At 37.5% G+C, this 22,500-nt stretch overlaps 1 protein-coding gene across 1 annotated transcript in view; it reads left to right on the plus strand.

Moving 5' to 3' along the window:
• Positions 1–22,500, plus strand: part of LOC135199104 (uncharacterized) — a 41,506-nt gene that overhangs the window by 723 nt on the left and 18,283 nt on the right. The gene's annotated exons all lie outside the window — the stretch shown is intronic.

Below are 22,500 nucleotides of genomic sequence, written 5' to 3' on the forward strand. Positions count from 1 at the left end.
TTTCCCTTACAAATGCACATTGTAAGAATACCCACTGTAATATTGTGGAATAAAGGTATTATTATTATTATTATTATCATTATTATTATTATTATTATTATTATTATTATATTATTATTATTATTATTATTACATAATAATAATAATAATAATAATAATAATAATAATAATAATAATAACAATAATAATAATAATAATAATAATAATAATAATATGTGGTGCCGTGGCAGAGTGGGTTAGGTCGTCAATGGACTTGTTAAGCAACATTGGGGCTGGTCAATCGTTGGATGGGTGACCGCTCTCCTCGACGTTGATTCCTTGGGAAAGGATCTTTACCATAATTTCCTCAGTCTACTCAGCTGTAAATGAGTACCTATCCCTGATGGGTTAAATAGCAAAACTCAGCAATGATGTTAAGAAATGAAGGAATAAACGACAAAGACGTAAATGGAATAATCATGCTGGCACAGAGGAGCTTCGTCGGCAGCCAGGTATTCAACCCAATTGAAGGGGAAGACGGTCAGGTACTTGAAGGTCGTCATCCAGCAACTGACCACCACAACGACAGTAACCAACAGCCTGAGATTGGAGCTACAGAAGCAAACCAAAGGAAGAAATGGACAAGAGAAGAAAATAAGGAAATATGGAGATGCTACATCAGAAGCAACCCGACGGAGAGAGGATATAGAAGAAGGTTGGTCAACATCTGGAATGAGAGGAATAACACCCCCCAAACAGAGCAGAGGCTGGCAAATCAAGTAAGGAACATAAAGAAAAAGAACTGGCTCTCCCCAACAGAAAGAGAAGAACTGGAAAGGGAAATGTCACACGACAACGAATTACACGAAGACGAACTGAGAGACGATGCCACAGAAGGCAACAGGGATGATGAGGTATCAAACAACGACACATGAAGAAACACCGACGAAGTAACAGAGAGGACGGAATGGGTAGAAAAGATTAGACAATGGATGGAGCCAGATACAGAGAGAACAAAGATCCCCTCCATGAAAGCCTACATCACCAAGAAATTAAGGGAGAAAACAAGTGAGGTCAATGAAATAATGGGCATAATACACACCACCAGTATCACAGAAACAAATAACTTGGAATATGCAGGAGGAAGATTAGTAGCAGAACTGATGGGGATTCGAACACTAACACCACCAGCACAACCAACCCAACAGAAACCAAAACAGCAACCTCCTTGGAAAAGGCGTCTGGAAAAGCAAATCATGGTGATGAGATCTGACTTAAGTAAACTGAAAGAGATGGCAGAAAAAAGGCTAAGAAGCAAGAAAACAAGGGAGGAACTCAACGAGAAATACAAAAGTACATGAGAGGGAACTAAACAACACAATAGAAGATGTAAAACAGAGGCTTAAGGCCAAAGCACATAAGATCCAACGGGACATGAACAGGAATAAGGAATACCAACAGAACAAACTATTCGCAACCAACCAGAAAAGACTATACAGCCAACTAAGAGGGGAAGACAACCACCAAGAAATTCCTGAAGCTGAACCAAGTAAGAGACTCTGGGAAAACATATGGACAATCCGGTATCACACAACAAACATGCAACATGGCTCCAGGAAGTCAAGGAAGAAGAAACAGATAGAATAAAACAAAGATTCACAGACATCACGACAGACACAGACACCAACTAAAGAAAATGCCAAACTGGAAAGCCCCAGGTCCCGATGAAGTCCATGGATACTGGCTCAAAACCCTCAAGGCCCTACACCCACGAATAGCAGAACAACTCCAGCATTGTATCTCAAATCACCATGCACCCAAATGAATGACCACAGGAAGAACAGGTATCATCAGTGAAAGGCTATACAATTACCTAGAGGAGACAAACACCATCCCCCACCAACAGAAAGGCTGCAGAAGGAAGTGTAGGGGCACAAAAGACCAGCTCCTGAAAGACAAAATGGTAATGAAGAACAGTAGGAGAAGGAAAACCAACCTAAGCATGGCATGGATAGACTATAAGAAAGCCTTCGACATGATACCACACACATGGCTAATAGAATGCCTGAAAATATATGGGGCAGACTAAAACACCATCAGCTTCCTCAAAAATACAATGTGCAACTGGAATACAATACTTACAAGCTCTGGAATAAGACTAGCAGAGGTTAATATCAGGAGAGGGATCTTCCGGGGCGACTCACTGTCCCCACTACTCTTTGTAGTAGCCATGATTCCTATGACAAAAGTACTACAGAAGATGGATGCCGGGTACCAACTCAAGAAAAGAGGCAACAGAATCAACCATCTGATGTTCATGGACGACATCAAGCTGTATGGTAAGAGCATCAAGGATATAGATACCCTAATCCAGACTGTAAGGATTGTATCTGGGGACATCAGGATGGAGTTTGGAATAGAAAAATGCGCCTTAGTCAACATACATAAAGGGTAAGTAACTAGAACTGAAGGGATAAAGCTACCAGATGGGAGCAACATCAAACACATAGATGAGACAGGATACAAATACCTAGGAATAATGGAAGGAGGGGATATAAAACACCAAGAGATGAAGGACACGATCAGGAAAGAATATATGCAGAGACTCAAGGCGATACTCAAGTCAAAACTCAATACTGGAAATATGATAAAGCCATAAAACACATGGGCAAGTGCCAGTAATCAGATACAGTGCAGGAATAGTGGAATGGACGAAGGCAGAACTCCGCAGCATATATCAGAAAACGAGGAAACATATGACAATACACAAAGCACTACACCCATGAGCAAATATGGACAGACTATACATAAAACGAAAGGAAGGAGGGAGAGGACTACTAAGCATAGAGGACTGCATCAACATCAAGAACAGAGCACTGGGGCAATATCTGAAAACCAGTGAAGACGAGTGGCTAAAGAGTGCACGGGAAGAAGGACTAATAAAAGTAGACGAAGACCCAGAAATATACAGAGACAGGAGAATGACAGATAGAACAGAGGACTGGCGCAACAAACCAATGCACAAACAATACATGAGACAGACTAAAGAACTAGCCAGCGATGACACATGGCAATGGCTACAGAGGGGAGAGCTAAAGAAGGAAACTGAAGGAATGATAACAGCGGCACAAGATCAGACCCTAAGAACCAGATATGTTCAAAGAACGATAGACGGAAATAACATCTCTCCCATATGTAGGAAGTGCAATACGAAAAATGAAACCATAAACCACATGGCAAGCGAATGCCCGGCACTTGCACAGAACCAGTACAAAAAGAGGCATGATTCAGTGGCTAAAGCCCTCCACTGGAGCCTGTGCAAGAAACGCCAGCTACCTTGCAGTAATAAGTGGTATGAGCACCAACCTGAGGGAGTGATAGAAAATGATCAGGCAAAGATCCTCTGGGACTATGGTATCAGAACAGGTATCACTCATTGATGTCGCAATACCATGGGACACCAGAGTTGAAGAGAAAGAGAGGGAAAATAGAAATAAGAAGGATATGGGATATGCCAGGGGAAATTGTACCCATAATCATTGGAGCACTAGGCACGATCCCAAGATCCCTGAAAAGGAATCTAGAAAAACTAGATGCTGAAGTAGTTCCAGGACTCATGCAGAAGAGTGTGATCCTAGAAATGGCGCACATAGTTAGAAAAGTGATGGACTCCTAAGGAGGCAGGATGCAACCCAGAACCCCACACTATAAATACCACCCAGTCGAATTAGAGGACTGTGATAGAGCGAAAGAAAGAAAGAAAAAAAAATAATAACAAAGTACTCTCGAATTAATTTTCCAAGTCAGATTCTGAGCTGAGGTTTCTCAGGTAATCATAAGCGACAGCCATGATCACGGGACCTGCAGAGGATGACAGACTGCTTCTCAATGTCCGCACTACACCTATGCTGCCCTGTGCTGACCTGCCCTGCCCTGCCCTGCCCTGCTCTGCCCTGCCCTGTGTCTCAATGTGCACCACGCTTATTCTTGAAGGATTTCTCTTCATCCTGCCTCACCCTTGGCTCGGTAAATGTCGAGGGGCTCTCGCTTAGCCAAGCCAAAGTATAAGTGGTTACTATTTTTTTAATATTCAGGCGATCTTTAATTTTTTTTTCTTTCATTTAATCATTTTGTCAAATTTCTCTATGATTTTTGCTTAGATGTTAGACAGTAAAATTCGTCTGAGCTTTTTCTTGTTCGTCAGGTAAATTTTAAATAGAGAGAGAGAGAGAGAGAGAGAGAGAGAGAGAGAGAGAGAGAGAGAGTTACGAAGGGTTACAAGGATTTGGATGTCTCAAGGACTTATTAGTCCATCCAAGGAGGCATCATGTGCTCACTTTTCGATCGATCGATCGAGAGAGAGTTACGAGGGGTTACAAGAATTTGGATGTTTCAAGGACTTATTAGTCCATCCAAGGAGACATCATGTGCTCGCTTATTGAGAGAGAGACAGAGAGACAGACAGACAGAGAAAGCTCGTTCTTGCTGTAATAACCCTTCACTTTTAAATCTCCTATTTGAAAGAGGAAAGAGAGAGAGAGAGAGAGAGAGAGAGAGAGAGAGAGAGAGAGAGAGAGAGACCTTCACTAACTTCATGTAGGATTAGACCTCCAATACCAAGAGAAACCCGACATATTATTCCATGCAATCCTCCCTCAATTGGTTAACTCACACTGCAGTTAACTAAGGTTTAACTTTCGTGAACAGGGCTGAGCCAAGCAATCGATTGGCCGAGTTGACCTAAATTTGATAATGACTTCGCTAACTGCTCTTAGCCGCCGGGGTACTGTAGTGTTGCCGGTGAATTACGTATATATATATATATATATATATATATATATATATATATATATATATATATATATATATATATGTAATGGGGAGATTCCCGCATTACATTAGGTAAGCGTGTAGCACGAACGTCAGGCAAACCAACACACAGTATTACACACAGTCTCTCTCTCTCTCTCTCTCTCTCTCTCTCTCTCTCTCTCTCTAGCCCCGACACCTCTCTCTCTAAGCAATCTCTCTCTCTCCACTCTCCACCTCTTTCTCTCCATTCTAACAGGTAATGAAAATGAGAGAGTTGCATCATAACATAAACATTTATGAACACTGAATAAATAATTAACTAACTCAAAAAACCCCGAACAGTAAAATGTCTGATAGTAATGGTAGTCACCATTAGTCACCAAAAAGTCTACACCCCTCTGGGAACTATCTGTCCCTCCATTGTCAGTTCTGCCAGAACCGTCCAAGCAGTCGGAACACTATAAACATTATGTAACAAAGACTCCCGGTGAGCGCCACGGCATCTTGCCTTTCTCTCGAAGACGCCTCTATCAAAAATCCCCCATAGACTCGGGTATTCAACATTATTAACAGAAAGAGGCGCACACGCACTTACGAACACACAGTTCGTTAATGCCTCGCAATTCTAGCTGCATCCAGTTTCACAAAGGCACTTTGAGAAGAGTTAATAAACTCAGTACATTGACTTGTCCAACTAAGCATTTTTATCTCACGTCACCCATAGAATACTTATTCATCAGCTTTCTCGGGTCGTTGCTTCTCACTGTTCTCCACATTCCATAGGCAATATATTATTAATCAAAAACCCTAGGCCTACATGGCTCGGCCACTACCACGCTAGCCCCCGCCTAGCAAAATAGCTTATATAATCTAAAACACATTGGCCGGATTAAAATAAAATATAAGTAATAACTGCACGTCTCTGGCATTATGAAATAATGTCTGTTACTCTTATATCTCCAAATAACACTAGAATTTTTCTCTCTTCGGATTCTTGAATATCCCTCTTTGTTTGTCTGCAACTAGCTGCACAGACAGTAGACTGTAGGAAGACGGAATGCCTCCCTCATTGTAGAAGACTTCTCATGGCTTCTGCAGATCCCCAAAAGACACGCTGTAGAACTTGAAGACTCTCGTAATCACCACGGTCAACACGGCAGCATCCTCTCTGCACGGCTGGTGGACGTCTTGCTGGCGTTGGGAAATGACTTTTGGTGTGTCAGTATGTCAGTCAAGTCACTGGTCAATCTAAGAAAATTAACCCAGACATACTACTTCTACCAAACAATGATCTCAAAAGGTCAGAAATACTAACTGAACATCTCCCAATCAACTCCCTTTAATATGACTACTAAATCATAAGTCATTATCACAACTCAAAATCTCCAATGTTTAACAGCAAAACCCCTTTACTGCTCATACAATTAATCACAATGAGACTTAATGTCAAACTACCATTTACGTAAATAACAACTCCCGATAAATCACATCTCCTGGTAAAAAAAAAATGCTATTTAAGACTCAATCCTCAAAATTACATCTCTCAAGGAAAAGGAAGAAAAATAATAAAAAAAAAAATAATCACAAGTAGGTTTCCCCAATCACAAAATACATAACATATGTATGATATACATAACTCCCCACGGGCGTTTTTCCCCAAGAAATGCTCCCTGTAAAGTTACGGAATTTGCCAGAAAGCAAACTCTCACACATGCGCTTTCGTGAAATGCTATTGTCAACATTTCCAGATATTGCTAAAATTCTGATCTATCACCATCACTAAAGGAAAAGGATCAGCACACGGCTCATCACATCGCTTGTCAGCAGAAAAAACGCCTGCGGACGTATGCTCAAACAGCAGCATAAAAATTGTCTAGTCAGACACACAAGTTTGGAAACTCATGACTCTACAGAAAAAGGTCTAACTGACACATTTCACAGAATTAACTCCAGGATATGATTAATGTGTTCAAAAACTTGTCTCAAAGACTTATTCTCTCAACATGACACAGCCCAATTATATGCCTCCAAAATAACATACTTGCGAACATAAAAAATGCACACATCTCCATAGGACTCGTAATGCAGTAATGACACTCGCCTCTAAATAGTCACGAAACCAAAGAGAAAGAACCACAGAAATCTCCTCTTGTCTCAAAAAAACTCCATACCCACAAAAAAAAGGTCACACGCCCAAGATTAATTCCAACTCCATTATGAGACACCATATTAATAATAACACCATTCCGGTTATAAAAATGTTTCCTCCATTTGGTTAACAACCAACCCCTTATATTTCTTTCTTATTTCTCCAATAGCCACATGTTAATAAAAAAAACCACCACTCCAGGAATAGAGAATAATCACCTCTATTTAATTCCAACTCCATGTGGAATAACACAAGGCTCCAAAAAATATATCTCCAAAAAATTGTGCACTCACACACTCACAAATATTGCCCCATAATCTCCTCAAAAATGTGTCTCCATTTGCAACAAAGATGGCTGCAAAATAATTGAACTAAACATAGCTCTCATCACATTGGCAAATATCAAAATGGCCAAAAATATATCCCCAATATATTATATCTCAAATCATAACTCCAGAATAATATATAACTCCAATTATAACTCCAAATATATCTCAATTATAATTCCAGTTCTCCAGAGAATAACTCAATGTTATAGTCAAAAACTATAAAACTCTCTCCATTTAGCATAACTGCTAAAAAAAAGGCAAAAACTCGGCAAATAAAAATGTCTAGTAAATTCTAGAAAAAATCACCAATGTGCCACAACTTATTATAACAGAACTCCAAACTCAAAGGGTCTTAGCCAAGACTTCTCCATATGCACTACGACATAGGCCACTAGAAAACTTAGCCAAGTTTCCTATCTCTCACAAAGTTGTCACAAATACGACAAAGGTATTGTGCAAAAAAAAACTCACAATTTCTGGAACACAAATATCCAGAGAAAAAATGTAGTGCCACTACGTATGCATTCAAAACATGCAAGAAATTCTCCCATATATTTCTCTGCAGCATCAAATAGCTAAAACACGAACACGTTCCCGAACAATGACTCTAAGTCACGAACTGAGATATTAAAAAAATATTCACACCAACTGGAGAGAAAAATAAATTCAAATTCACCCTTGGTAAAAAAACTTGTGTCAGCTATGACTAACTTCCAAAAAAGGAGAAAAGAAAAATCAACAGCCTTGTTCACTATCTCTCGTGACTCACTAGATGTCAAGCAATTATCTGCTGAACTCATAAAAAAAAAGGAAAAAAAAAATGTTGTTAGTTCCTCCCAAATTCACAAAAGATTTCACCTCCCTTGATAGCCATTAAAATACCCACGTATTAGTATATAAAAAATCAGTATCAGAAGTATCATTATCACAAAATCACCAAAATTTGCTGTCATCAAAATCACTGGTATCAGTATAAAAAAATATCATCAATGTTAATGCTTATCCATTCTCCAAGGAATTCAGCACAAAACTCAGCAAAAGTTCAGCAAGTTTCACCACAATTCACCAAGATTCAGCCAGACTCATCAAGATTCAGCAAAACTCATCCCCGTGAATGACTGAAATATTCTCCAAAGTTACAAAAACTCAACAAATAATTAAGACAAGTCTTCTCCCATTAACTCATTGTAATAATTCTCCATGAATAATTATCTGTAATAATTATAGAATAATCTCCCATGAAATATATCAAATCTCGCGTAAAACAAGTCTTCCGTAATGATAATTATACTTAAGCAACCCTCCAGTGACACATCTCAAGTATAATAATTATTATAAGAATAATATAACTTTCCATAGCAAAATTAATTCTTGCTTGAACAAATCTCAAGTAACAAAAGGGTGAAATTTAAAATAACATACAACAGTAATGCTGAACCTTATGACACACAATCAAAACCATTTACGGCATCGGGCAACACCATTCGGCACCATTTTCAAAGTAATCCCTCCAACACAAAAAAAAAAATAATAATAATCTGTGTTTCCCATTATATTTGTGTCTTCCAAGGCACAAGTAAAACATACACCCATACAATGCATTTCAATTCTCTTTTATTTCCTCTTCTCATCATCCAAGAGGGGAAAAAAAATCTCTTTTCTAAAAAAAAAGACTCTATGGGCATTTCACTTCATCGACTAATCAATCAGCTGATGTCCTAGCATTTCATTGTCAAGGGCAAATTCGTCTCTCGACAGCCCGACAAAGAAAAAAAAGAAAGGGGGAGTTCACCCACACTTAGAAAAAAAAAAGGTTTCTCCCTCCTGTAAGCATTGAAACATCCCTCAGTCAAGCGATAGGACACTCCCCCGAGGCATGCACTAGTACCCATCTCCTGCAATCCCCTCTTAGGGAGGCCAGTGGTACCCTCCATGCCACTATCACCCAAGGGATGCCAGTACCCTCGCAATGCCCCTCCCTCGAGGCAGGCCATACTCCCCTTGCAATGTGCTGAGCCCGTAAAATTGTGGCCGCTCTGTCTCTAAGCCAAATATGCTTATCTAAGCACAATTCACATGCACAAATACATCTTATACACCCTCATATTAAACAAAGACGAATACGTCTATCATAAACACGTGCAAATAAAGAAAACACGTCACTTCTGTTATGGGGAAAGAAAAAATGTTTTGACCTCTTGAACCAACCCCATTCCACTGAAATATTTAAACAAAAACCCTCCCATTTGATAAACAATATTTTAACACTCACCACTCCATAATGGGAACAAAAGAACTTGGAATTCGCGTAGAATACGTAAATCTTGTCAGCACAATGAAAACGCGATCGGCGAGATGGCACCTGGCAACTCTCACTCACAAACCAGACTGAGTTGCTCTCACGTCCTGAAGAATCTCGGTACGGGCAAATCTGATGACTCCAATAGAATTTCTTTCCTCATCCCACATCCCACGGACGGATATTTCTCTACCCCCTTCACTTAGCAACTGAGATCTAACAATTTAACAATTTTCCACAATCCCACAAAGGCTTTGTCGTTCGAAAACTATCACTAAGCCATAACCCATAACCCCTTTATTTTCTAACTGGTCACCCATATCTCTTCATTGGCGTTCCTAGGCATAAAAAAAAACCTCTTTTATACCACTTTTTTCACCGCTAGCCACCAAATCCTGTAATGGGGAGATTCCCGCATTACATTAGGTAAGCGTGTAGCACGAACGTCAGGCAAACCAACACACAGTATTACACACAGCCTCTCTCTCTCTCTCTCTCTCTCTCTCTCTCTCTCTCTAGCACCGACACCTCTCTCTCTAAGCAATCTCTCTCTCTCCATTCTCCACCTCTTTCTCTCCATTCTAACAGGTAATGAAAATGAGAGAGTTGCATCATAACATAAACATTTATTAACAATGAATAAATAATCAACTAACTCAAAAAACCCCGAACAGTAAAATGTCTGATAGTAATGGTAGTCACCATTAGTCACCAAAAAGTCTACACCCCTCTGGGAACTATCTGTCCCTCCATTGCCAGTTCCGCCAGAACCGTCCAAGCAGTCGGAACACTATAAACACTATGTAACAAAGACTCCCGGTGAGCGCCACGGCTTCTTGCCTTTCTCTCGAAGACGCCTCTCACAAACATCCCCCATAGACTCGGGTATTCAACATTATTAACAGAAAGAGGCGCACACGCACTTACGAACACACAGTTCGTTAACGCCTCCGCAATTCTAGCTGCATCCAGTTTCACAAACAGGCACTTTGAAAGAGAGTTATAAACTCAGTACATTGACTTGTCCAACTAAGCATTTTTATCTCACGTCACCCATAGAATACTCATTCATCAGCTTTCACGGGTCGTTGCTTCTCACTGTTCTCCACATTCCATAGGCAATATATTATTAATCAAAAACCCTATGCCTACATATATATATATATTTATATATATATATATATATATATTATAGATATATAATATATTTATAGATATATTTTGTATATCTATCTATCTATCTATCTATCTATCTATCTATCTATCTATCTATATGTGTGTTATATATATATATATATATATAATATATATATATATATATATATATATATATATATATATATATATATATATCATATATATATATTACAATCTCTAACACAAATAATCAAATGCACCCTTGCTCAGTAATACGAAAATCGCCGGCAACACTACAGTACCCCGGCTGCTAAGAGCAGTTAGCGAACTCATTATCAAATTTGGGTCAACTCGGCCAATCGATTGCTTGGCCCAGCTCTGTTCACGAAAGTTAAACCTTAGTGAACTGCAGTGTGAGTCAACCAATTGAGGGAGGATTGGATGGAATAATATGTCGGGTTTCTCTTGGTATTGGAGGTCTAATCCTACATGAAGTTAGGGAAGTTCTCTCTCTCTCTCTCTCTCTCTCTCTCTCTCTCTCTCTCTCTCTCTCTTCCTCTTTCAAATAGGAGATTTAAATGTGAAGGGTTACTAAAGCAATAACAAGCTTTCTCTGTCTGTCTGTCTCTCGATAAGTGAGCACATGATGTCTCCTTGGTTGGACTAATATGTCCTTGAGACATCCAAATCCTTGTAACCCCTCGTAACGCTCTCTCTCTCTCTCTCTCTCTCTCTCTCTCGAAAAGTGAGCACATGATGCCTCCCTGGATGGACTTATAAGTCTTTGAGACATCCTTATCCTTGTAACTCCTCGTAACACACACACACACACACACTCTCTCTCTCTCTCGATACGTGAGCGCATGATGTCTCCTTGGATGTCTTTGAGACATCAAAATCCTTGTAACTCCTTGTAACTCTCTCTCTCTCTCTCTCTCTCTCTCTCTCTCTCTCTCTCTCTCCTTTAAATTTACCTAACGAACAAGAAAAAGCTCACATACGAATTTTACTGTCTCTAACATCTAAGCAAAAATCATAGAGAAATTTGACAAAATGATTAAATAAAAAAAAAAAAATAATAATAATAAATAAATATTGCTGACCGGAATCACCCGGCCATGAGAACGGAGCGCACACCATTGCCATTAAAACCCCGCTGGAAGTTGCATACATGGAATGAGGGGCCGGGCCATTCGCCCGGAAGTGTCCCTAATTTGGGCTAATCTCCGCGTACTAAACATTAGAGGCAGCAATCGCTAGACGTTGGCGAATGTTGGCGAATGTTGTCGAAGTAATGCTTCGTGAGATCGACTGGCATTAAGAGTGCTTTCCGAGGTTGGCTGTCACGTTGGGTCTCCTGGCCCCTAATTTAAGAGTCCTCGTTAGATTTTGGGCGTGAATGGGCGTGGCATGGTTTTTTTGGGGGGTTTTGTGTTATCATAGTCAGCCTGATGGTGGTTTTGGGTCTTTTTTTTTTGGTGTAATGGAGCCATGAAAAATTGTGGTTTGGGGATTTCGTGGACGAATGTAAACAGAAAAATCGATTCCTACCTCTTCCTCTTCTTCTTTTTATTATTATTATTCATCCTCTTACTCCTCTTCTTCTACTTTCTCTTTCTCTTTCTCTTTCTTCTTCTCTACCTCTTCTCAGAATTCCGCAGCTTAAATCGTTTCTAGTGTAAAAAAAAAAAAAAAAACGATTTTCTGTTCTTGTTCTAATATTAAATTCTTCTTCATCTTCTTCTTCTTCTTCCTCTTTATTTTCTCTCCCTCCTCTTCCTCTTTATCAACTTCGAATTCCACAACTTAAATCGTTTCTAGTGAAAAAAAAAGACGATTTTCTGTACTTGTTCTGATATGAAATTCTTCTTCCTCTTCTTCTTCTTCTTCTTCCTCTTTATTTTCTCTCCCTCCTCTTCCTCTTTATTTACTTCGAATTCCACAACTTGAATCGTTTCTAGTGTAACCAAGTGAACTATTTTCTGTCCATGTTCTGATATGAAATTCTTCTTCTTCTTCTTCTTTCTCTTCTTCTTCTTCTTCTTCTTCTTCTTCTTCGAATTCCGTAGGTTAAATCGTTTCTAAGTCGTTGTCCAGCCAGTTACGTTCGGGTTGTCCCTCGTTGACTTTATCTGTCCTCATTTCGTCTCTCCAGACAAAAAAGAAAAACAAATTCTCATTTTTTCTCTCCTCGCACCTTTCGGCTTCATTAGCAGAGAGCAAAGAGACAATTAAGAGATATCATAGACACAAAAGAAAGACGCGTTTTACTTTTTTTTCTAAGATTTCTTTGTCTAGGAAGGTATGAATTTTTTTCTGTATAACCAAAAGAAAGATTTATTTATTGTAAATTATTTAGCCTGTACCAAAATATTATATTTTTCATTTTACTTTTTTATTTGCATCCAATACAAAGGGTTTTCTTGTAACTTTATTCTTTTCAAAAAAGAAAGTTGTTTTTTGTATTGTACCATTTCTATCTTTTTCCAAAACCAATGTTTTACTGTAATTTCTTTTTGTGACCAAAGCAAAGGCTTTTTCTTCATCTATGCTTTTTTGTCTGTGACCCAATCGAAGTTTTTTTTTATTTTTTATTTTTTTGGTCTATCGCATTCCTTCAATTCGACTGGGTGGTATTTATAGTGTGGGGTTCCGGGTTGCATCCTGCGTCCTTAGGAGTCCATCACTTTCTTACTATGTTCGCCGTTTCTAGGATCACACTCTTCTTCATGAGTCATGGAGCTACTTCAGCGTCTAGTTTTTCTAGATTCCTTTTCAGGGATCTTGGGATCGTGCCTAGTGCTCCTATGATTATGGGTACAATTTCCACTGGCATATCCCATATCCTTCTTATTTCTATTTTCAGATCTTGATACTTATCCATTTTTTCCCTCTCTTTCTCTTCAACTCTGGTGTCCAATGGTATTGCGACATCAATGAGTGATACTTTCTTCTTGACTTTGTCAATCAATGTCACGTCTGGTCTGTTTGCACGTATCACCCTATCCATTCTGATACCATAGTCCCAGAGGATCTTTGCCTGATCGTTTTCTATCACTCCTTCAGGTTGGTGCTCGTACCACTTATTACTGCAAGGTAGCTGATGTTTCTTGCACAGGCTCCAGTGGAGGGCTTTGCCACTGAATCATGCCTATTCTGTTTTTGTACTGGTTCTGTGCAAGTGCTGGGCATTCACTTGCTATGTGGTTTATGGTTTCATTTTTCGTATTGCACTTCCTACGTATGGGAGAGATGTTATTTCCGTCTATCGTTCTTTGAACATATCTGGTTCTTAGGGCCTGATCTTGTGCCGCTGTTATCATTCCTTCAGTTTCCTTCTTTAGCTCTCCCCTCTGTAGCCATTGCTATGTGTCATCGCTGGCTAGTTCTTTAGTCTGTCTCCTGTATTGTTTGTGCATTGGTTTGTTGTGCCAGTCCTCTGTTCTGTCTGTCTTTCTTTCTCCTGTCTCTGTATATTTCTGGGTCTTCGTCTACTTTTATTAGTCCTTCTTCCCATGCACTCTTTAGCCACTCGTCTCCACTGGTTTTCAGATATTGCCCCAGTGCTCTGTTCTCGATGTTGACGCAGTCCTCTATACTTAGTAGTCCTCTCCCTCCTTCCTTTCGTGTTATTTATAGTCTGTCCGTATTTGCTCTTGGGTGTAGTGCTTTGTGTATTGTCATATGTTTCCTGGTTTTCTGATCTATGCTGCGGAGTTCTGCCTTCGTCCATTTCACTATTCCTGCGCTGTATCTGATTACTGCACTGCCCATATGTTTATGGCTTTTATCATATTTCCGGCGTTTTGAGTTTTGACTTGAGTATCGCCTTGAGTCTCTGCATATATTCTTTCCTGATCGTGTCCTTCATCTCTTGGTGTTTTATATCCCCTCCTTCCATTAATCCCAGGTATTTGTATCCTGTCTCATCTATGTGTTTGATGTTGCTCCCATCTGGTAACTTTATCCCTTCAGTTCTTGTTAATTTGCCTTTTTGTATATTGACTAAGGCGCATTTTTCTATTCCAAACTCCATCCTGATGTCCCCAGATACAATCCTTACAGTCTGGATTAGGGTATCTATTTCCTTGATGCTCTTACCATACAGCTTGATGTCGTCCATGAACATCAGATGGTTGATTCTGTTGCCTCTTTTCTTGAGTTGGTACCCGGCATCCATCTTCTGTAGTACTTTTGTCATGGGAATCATGGCTACTACAAAGAGTAGTGGGGACAGTGAGTCGCCCTGGAAGATCCTCTCCGATATTAACCTCTGCTAGTCTTATTCCAGGAGCTTGTAAGTATTGTATTCCAGTCGCGCATTGTATTTTTTGAGGAAGCTGATGGTGTTTTCCTCTGCCCCATATATTTTCAGGCATTCTATTAGCCATGTGTGTGGTATCATGTCGAAGGCTTTCTTATAGTCTATCCATGCCATGCTTAGGTTGGTTTTCCTTCTCCTACTGTTCTTCATTACCATTTTTATCTATCAGGAGCTGGTCTTTTGTGCCCCTACACTTTAAGACTCCAGAAGAACACTTTCCAGCGGATGAAAAAGTCACTGAAGTGGCAAAACACTTGCAAAGACTTCAAGGAACTGAGAGTAAAGTGGAGAAGGTGCTTTGGCATTTATTTATTTATTTGTTTATTTTTTTATTATGTTTTTTCATTTATTAATTATTCATCTTTTTATTTATATATATTTGGTTATCTATTAATCTTTATTCGAGAAGGAAATGTTTTTACATTTATCTATTTATTTATTTACTTATTTGTTTATTTGTTTACTTTATTTACCTATTTATGTTTTTTCATTTATTAATTGTTTTATCCTTTTTTATTTATATATATATCTTTGATTATTTATTAACTCTAATTCGAGAAGGTGTTTTTACATTTATCTGTTTATTTATTTACTTATTTGTTTATGTATTTATTTTATTATAATTATTGTTTATTCATTTTCGTGTATTTACTGTTTATTCTATTATTTATATTTAGTTACTTTATATATATATTAGTATATATATATATATATATATATATTATATATATATATATATATATATATATATATATATATATTTATTTATCAATTTTTATTCGAGAAGGTTTCTTTTACATTTATTGATTCATTCATTTATTTATCAATTTATATTTTTTATTTATTTATTTAAATATTTTCCATATTCATTTACCAGTTGCTTATTTTAATTATTTATCTATATCTAGTTTTAATTACTTATTTATTTTCAATTTTATATAAATTGTATATATAAATGTATACAAAATGCAATAATTACTCAATAGAAAATGGATCGTTCAGTAAATAAATAACTGAAAGACTAAAAATGAGAGCTTAACTTAAAATATTTTTAATAAATTTAACAACTATGGGATTCGCTTATTCATGAAGTCACGTGCATCTACAGTGATTTTTTAAGCATATATATATATATATATATACATATATATATATATATATATATATATATATATATATATATATGTATATATATAATGTATGTATATATATATATATATATATATATATATATATATATATGATAATATTTAATTTTTTTTTACTTTCATTTAATCATTTTGTCAAATTTCTCTATGATTTTTGCTTAGATGTTAGAGACAGTAAAATTCGTATGTGAGCTTTTTCTTGTTCGTTATTTAAATTTAAAGGAGAGAGAGAGAGAGAGAGAGACAGAGAGAGAGAGAGAGAGAGATTTTCAAGGATTTTGATGTCTCAAAGACATCCAAGGATAACATCTGTGCTCACGTATCGAGAGAGAGAGAGTGTGTGTGTGTGTGTGTGTGTGTGTTACGAGGAGTTACAAGGATAAGGATGTCTCAAAGACTTATAAGTCCATCCAGGGAGGCATCATGTGCTCACTTTTCGAGAGAGAGAGAGAGAGAGAGAGAGAGAGAGAGAGAGAGAGAGCGTTACGAGGGGTTACAAGGATTTGTATGTCTCAAGGACATATTAGTCCAACCAAGGAGACATCATGTGCTCACTTATCGAGAGACAGACAGACAGAGAAAGCTTGTTCTTGCTGTAATAACCCTTCACTTTTAAATCTCCTATTTGAAAGAGGAAGACAGAGACAGAGACAGACAGACAGTGAGAGAGAGAGAGAGAGAGAGAGAGAGAGAGAGAGAGAGAGAGAAGTACCTTCCCAAACTTCATGTAGGATTATACCTCCAATACCAAGAAAAACCCGACATATTATTCCATCCAATCCTCCCTCAATTGGTTGACTCACACTGCAGTTAACTAAGGTTTAACTTTCGTGAACAGGGCTGAGCCAAGCAATCGATTGGCCGAGTTGACCCAAATTTGATAATGACTTCGCTAACTGCTCTTAGCCGCCGGGTACTGTAGCGTCGCCGGTGAATTACGTATATATATATATATATATATATATTATATATATAGATAGATAGATATATATGTATATATATCTATTTATCTATCTATCTATCTATTCTATCTATCTATTCTATATTATCTATATGTATATATATATATATGATATATATTATATATATATAGTATTATGTATGTATGGGTATATATATATATATATATGATAATGTATGATATATTTATATATATATATAATATATATATATATTATTACAATCTTTAAACACAAATAATCAAATGCACCCTTGGCTCGAGTAATACGAAAATCACCGGCAATAACACTACAGTACCCCGGCGGCTAAGAGCAGTTAGCGAACTCATTATCAAATTTGGGTCAACTCGGCCAATCGATTGGTTGGCTCAGCCCTGTTTCACGAAAGTTAATCCTTAGTTAACTGCAGTGTGTGAGTTAACCAATTGAGGGAGGATTGGATGAAAATAATATGTCGGGTTTCTCTTGGTATTGGAGGTATAATCCTACATGAAGTTAGGGAAGGTCTGTCTCTCTCTCTCTCTCTCTCTCTTCCTCTTTCAAATAGGTGATTTAAATGTGAAGGGTTACTAAAGCAATAACAAGCTTTCTCTGTCTGTCTGTGTCTCGATAAGTGAGCACATGATGTCTCCTTGGATGGACTAATAAGTCCTTGAGACATCCAAATCCTTGTAACCCCTCGTAACTCTCTCTCTCTCTCTCTCTCTCTCTCTCTCTCTCTCTCTCTCTCTCGAAAAGTGAGCACATGATGCCTCCCTGGATGGACTTATAAGTCTTTGAGACATCCTTATCCTTGTAACTCCTCGTAACACACACACACACACACACTCTCTCTCTCTCTCTCGATACGTGAGCGCATGATGTCACCTTGGATGTCTTTGAGACATCAAAATCCTTGTAACTCCTTGTAACTCTCTCTCTCTCTCTCTCTCTCTCTCTCTCTCTCTCTCTCTCTCCTTTAAATTTACCTAACGAACAATAAAAAGCTCATATCGAATTTTCCACTGTCTCTAACATCTAAGCAAAAATCATAGAGAAATTTGACAAATGATTAAATGAAAAAAAAAATAAATAATAATAATAAATAAATATTGCTGACCGGAATCACCAGGCCATGAAAACGGCGCGCACACCATTGCCATTAAAACCCCGCTGGAAGTTGTATACATGGAATGAGGGGCCGGGCCATTCGCCCGGAAGTGTCCCTAATTTGGGCTAATCTCCGCGTACTAAACATTAGAGGCAGCAATCGCTAGACGTTGGCGAATGTTGGCGAATGTTGTCGAAGTAATGCTTCGTGAGATCGACTGGCATTAAGAGTGCTTTCCGAGGTTGGCTGTCACGTTGGGTCTCCTGGCCCCTAATTTAAGAGTCCTCGTTAGATTTTGGGCGTGAATGGGCGTAGGATGGTTTTTTTGGGGGGTTTTGTGTTATCATAGTCAGCCTGATGGTAGTTTTGGGTTTTTTTTCTAGGTGTAATGGAGCCATGAAAAATTGTGGTTTGGGGATTTCGTGGACGAACGTAAACAGAAAAACCGATTCCTACCTCTTCCTCTTCTTCTTTTTATTATTATTCATCCTCTTACTCCTCTTCTTCTACTTTCTCTTTCTCTTCCTCTTTCTCCTTCTCTACCTCTTCTCTGTACTTGTTCTGCTATGAAGTTCTTCTTCCTCCTTCCTTCTTCTTTCTTCTTCCTCTTTATTTTCTCTCTCCCTCCTTTATTTTCTCTTCCCTCTTCCTCTTTATCTACTTTCGAATTCCACAGCTAAATCGTTTCAAGTGTAACCAATGTGAACTATTTTCTGTCATGTTCTGATATGAAATTCTTCTTCTTCTCTTCTTCTTCTTCTTCTTCTTCTTCTTCTTCTTCTTCTTCTTCTTCTTCTTCTTCGAATTCCGTAGGTTAAATCGTTTCTAACTCGTTGTCCAGCCAGTTTCATTCGGGTTGTCCCTCGTTGACTTTATCTGTCCTCATTTCGTCTCTCCAGACAAAAAAGAAAAACAAATTCTCATTTTTTCTCTCCTGTAAAAAAAAAAAACCTTTCGGCTCCATTAGCAGAGAGCAAAGAGACAATTAAGAGATATCATAGACACAAAAGAAAGACAGCGTTTTACTTTTTTTTCTAAGATTTTTTTGTCTAGGAAGGTATGAATTTTTTCTGTATAACCAAAAGAAAGATTTCTTTATTGTAAATTATTTAGCCTGTACCAAAATAATATATTTTTATTTTACTTTTTTATTTGCATCCAAAACAAAGGGTTTTCTTGTAACTTTTTATTCTTTTCAAAAAAGAAAGTTGTCTTTTGTATTGTTTACCGTTTCTATCTTTTTTCCAAAACAATGTTTTACTTGTATTTTTTTTTTGTGACCAAAGCAAAGGCTTTTGCTTTTTCTAAGCTTTTTTGTCTGTGCCCCATCGAAGTTTTTTTTATTAATAATAATTTTTTTAGTCTATCACAGTCCTCCAATTCGACTGGGTGGTATTTATAGTGTGGGTTCTGGGTTGCATCCTGCTCCTTAGGAGTCCATCACTTTTCTTACCATGTGTGCCGTTTCTAGGATCCCACTCTTCTGCATGAGTCCTGGAACTACTTCAGCTTCTAGTTTTTCTAGATTCCTTTTCAGGGATCTTGGGATCGTGCCTAGTGTCCCTATGATTATATTATTATTATTATTATTATTATTATTATTATTATTATTATTATTATTATTATTATTATTATTATTATTATTATTATTATTGTTGTTGTTGTTATTATTATTATTATTATTATTTGTTATTATTATTATTATTTTTTTTTTTTTTTTTTTTTTTTTGCTTTTTTTTTTTTTGCTCTATCACAGTCCTTCAATTCGACTGGGTGGTATTTATAGTGTGGGATTCCGGTTGGCATCCTGCCTCCTTAGGAGTCCATCACTTTTCTTACTATGTGTGCCGTTTCTAGGATACACTCTTCTGCATGAGGCCCGGAGCTACTTCAGCCTCTAGTTTTTCCAGATTCCTTTTGTTTTCAGGGATCTTGGGATCGTGCCTAGTGCTCCTATGATTATGGGTACGATTTCCACTGGCATATCCCATATCCTTCTTATTTCTATTTTCAGATCTTGATACTTTATCCATTTTTTCCCTCTCTTTCTCTTCAACTCTGGTGTCCCATGGTATTGCGACATCAATGAGTGATACTTTCTTCTTGACTTTGTCAATCAACGTCACGTCTGGTCTGTTTGCACGTATCACCCTATCCGTTCTGATACCATAGTCCCAGAGGATCTTTGCCTGATCGTTTTCTATCACTCCCTCAGGTTGGTGCTCGTACCACTTATTACTGCAAGGTAGCTGATGTTTCTTGCACAGGCTCCAGTGGAGGGCTTTTGCCACTGAATCATGCCTCTTTTTGTACTGGTTCTGTGCAAGTGCCGGGCATTCACTTGCTATGTGGTTTATGGTTTCATTTTTCGTATTGCACTTCCTACATATGGGAGAGATGTTATTTCCGTCTATCATACTTTGAACATATCTGGTTCTTAGGGCCTGATCTTGTGCCGCTGTTATCATTCCTTCAGTTTCCTTCTTTAGCTCTCCCCTCTGTAGCCATTGCCAATTGTCATCGCTGGCTAGTTCTTTAGTCTGTCTCATGTATTGTCCGTGCATTGGTTTGTTGTGCCAGTCCTCTGTTCTTTCTGTCTTTCTCACTGTCTCTGTATATTTCTGGGTCTTCATCTACTTTTATTAGTCCTTCTTCCCATGCACTCTTTAGCCACTCGTCTTCACTGGTTTTCAGATATTGCCCCAGTGCTCTGTTTTCGATGTTGACGCAGTCCTCTGTACTTAGTAGTCCTCTCCCTCCTTCCTTCGTGTTATGTATTATTATTATTATTATTATTATTATTATTATTATTATTATTATTATTATTATTATTCAGTAGACGAACCCTATCCATATGGAACATGCTCGCCAAAGGGTCCATTGACTTGAAATTGAAGCTTCCAAAGAATATTTTGGTGTTCATTAGGAAGAAGGGAGAATCAAAATGCAAGGAGAATAGTATTATAGACAGAAGCCATTTAGCAAAGAGAAAAGTAAGATTGACAATTAAAAAAAACAGAAAACCGAAATACATGTGGCATTACAGATAGAAGCCATTACAGACAGAGGCCATTACTTCGTAGACAGATAGACAGATGAAACTCAAACGTTCCGTCCCGTCCCGTCCTGTCTGTCCCTTTGGAACTAGACCCCATTACCTGTCATTGCCAATGATCCCATTTTTTACACCAAATCCGAAGCTTCCCTCACTTTTTTTTTCATTTTTTTTTTTCATTTTTTTTTCTCTTTCAATCGCATCAGCTTTCACTCGTTCAGTTCTGCCTGATATTAAATTTTTTTTTTTTTTTTTTAGCTTTCCAGGAATTTTTTTTGGCGTTGTTCTGGGAATTTATTTGTCGCCTGGAATGTCTATTTGAATGTTTGAATATTTATAATTTAGTCTATTTATGAATACATGTTTAATCAGGGGACTCTTTATGTGTATCAAAATGTCAGGTAATTTACACATTTTGGAAACAGTTTTTTTGAGAAACAAACATTCGAAAAAACATTTTGGAAACAAACATTTAAAAAAATAAACATTTTGGAAACAAACGTTTTGGAAATAAATAGTTTGGAAACAAAAATTTTGGGAACAAACATTTGGAAAAAAACATGTTTTTTGAGACAAACATTTTGGAAAAACAAACGTTTTAGAAACACTTATTGTAAAGAAAACTTTATGGAAACAGATATTTGGAAAAAACTTTTTGGAAACAAACATTTTGGAAAAAACATTTTGGAAACAAATTTTTGAAAAAACTTTTAGGAAAAAAAACGTTTTGGAATCAAATGTTTTGAAAATAAATATTTTGGATGAAAAATTTTGGAAATAACTGTTTTGAAAAAAAAAAGAAGTTTAGAATAAAGCAAAAATCCGAAAACTACCGGGAGCGAACTAAAAAAAGAATAAAACAACGAACGAAAATGAAAAAGGAAAACGAAAAATAATAAAAAAGGTATAGAAAGCAATCGAGTCGTAACAATATTTCCTTCCCTCGTTAGGAAAAAAAAACTATTTTTTCCGTTTTTCTGCCTAACAAGATTAACAAAAGTCAAGGGAGGAAATGCATCGGGGAGGATTTTATCTAATAAAAGAATAGATATTTGTCTAGAAATATTAAGAGAGAGAGAGAGAGAGAGAGAGAGAGAGAGAGAGAGAGAGAGAGAGAGAGAGAGGGCTCTAAAATTGTCGTCATTGAAGATTAAAATCAAGTATATTTTTGATTCTAATTCCCTTATAATGAAGTGTTAAAATGTACCATATATATATA

This window comes from Macrobrachium nipponense, chromosome 25 (genome assembly GCF_015104395.2).
Source record: "Macrobrachium nipponense isolate FS-2020 chromosome 25, ASM1510439v2, whole genome shotgun sequence".
In the NCBI taxonomy this organism is placed as follows: Eukaryota; Metazoa; Arthropoda; class Malacostraca; order Decapoda; family Palaemonidae; genus Macrobrachium; species Macrobrachium nipponense.